The following is a 1,460-nucleotide window of genomic DNA, read 5'->3' as shown; positions in this document are numbered from 1 at the left end:
TGCGTCTATGTGGGCAGACGTAGTGTGTTGTGACACCTGACACAGGCATGCAATACTCGTTGCAAATGGCGATGGACGTGTACGTTTGCTGGTGACGTTACGCAAATGAACAACCGGTAACCCGTTGTGGTGCGGTTGTTCTCGCTAGAGGTGAATCAGTGTTGGCGACGATCGGTCGAGCTATTAACCGGTTGTTTCAGGGATACCCACCATGCCCACGAACGTGAAAGGGGACCCACCATGCCCACGAACGTGAAAGGGGATCTGGGTGTGAGGCGATACGCGGCGGTGGCTGGGTGGGACCGTCCCCGGCCGGTGAGGGGGGGCCGCCCGGCGTGCTGGCAGCGCGGTGCGTGGGCGCACGCGCTACAGCCGGCTGGTGGGGGCGGCCGGTGGCAGGCGCGCCGGCCGACGGACGCGGCAGGCGGCGCAGCTGCGCGCCGGCGCCCCCTGCTCGCGGCGCCTTGCGGCCAAAGTAGGTCCTCGCGGGCCCGGTGCGAAGCGCGGTGGCCATCTGCAGTGTGCTGGTCCGATTGAGGACTTTGTGCGCTGAGGATGCGCCGCCGCCCGGCGCTCGGCGCCGCGACGCCGTCTGCTGCTCGGTCGCCCCAGCGGTTCTCGCAGGTGGTTTGTATCGCAGCTGTGCGGACGTGTTGGCGCGTGCGCTGTGCTGGGAGAGTTCGCTTCGGCACCCAAGTAGGGCTTTTGTCCTTCTGTGGCGCTGGCGTTGGAGCTGCCGGTCACCGTAGGTGGCGCGTGTTGTCTCCCGCCGGCAATGCCACGACAGCACGCTCCCGGGCCTCTGTCGGCAGCGGCAAGCTCAGTTGGGAGCACGGGTGGTCGCACCTAAAGCGTCTACTCGCCTAACTCCGGGCGATTGCGCCTCTCTCGAACCCGACCAAGTACTTAGGACGGCGCTGCGCGCCGCCGGGACCTGAGAGGGTTTCGAGGTGTGTTGTGCAGGGGAGCTCAGCCTCCTCCTGTTTGCAGAATAATTGAGCGGACGCTTGCGTGTTCGCGCGGGCCCCCGGGACACACTCCCGGGCGGCCGGCTGCTCAGCTCTAGTTGACGCAGCTCCCTGGTTGATCCTGCCAGTAGTCATATGCTTGTCTCAAAGATTAAGCCATGCATGTCTCAGTACAAGCCGCATTAAGGTGAAACCGCGAATGGCTCATTAAATCAGTTATGGTTCCTTAGATCGTACCCACGTTACTTGGATAACTGTGGTAATTCTAGAGCTAATACATGCAAACAGAGTCCCGACCAGAGATGGAAGGGACGCTTTTATTAGATCAAAACCAATCGGTCGGCTCGTCCGGTCCGTTTGCCTTGGTGACTCTGAATAACTTAGGGCTGATCGCACGGTCCTCGTACCGGCGACGCATCTTTCAAATGTCTGCCTTATCAACTGTCGATGGTAGGTTCTGCGCCTACCATGGTTGTAACGGGTAACGGGGAA

General features: G+C 61.6%; 1 non-coding gene across 1 annotated transcript in view; it reads left to right on the top strand.

The window, feature by feature from the left end:
• The first annotated feature begins 1,076 nt into the window (after window positions 1-1,076).
• LOC126432394 (small subunit ribosomal RNA) overlaps window positions 1,077-1,460 on the top strand; it is a 1,909-nt gene continuing 1,525 nt past the window's right edge. Inside the window, exon 1 of the ribosomal RNA XR_007577934.1 lies at window positions 1,077-1,460. This exon is cut by the window's right edge and continues 1,525 nt beyond it. This is a non-coding gene — a ribosomal RNA (small subunit ribosomal RNA).

The sequence above is a fragment of the Schistocerca serialis genome, unplaced genomic scaffold (assembly GCF_023864345.2).
Source record: "Schistocerca serialis cubense isolate TAMUIC-IGC-003099 unplaced genomic scaffold, iqSchSeri2.2 HiC_scaffold_1131, whole genome shotgun sequence".
In the NCBI taxonomy this organism is placed as follows: Eukaryota; Metazoa; Arthropoda; class Insecta; order Orthoptera; family Acrididae; genus Schistocerca; species Schistocerca serialis.
The sequence above is the reverse complement of the archived record's forward strand: the minus strand, read 5'-3'. Positions and strand labels throughout refer to the sequence as shown.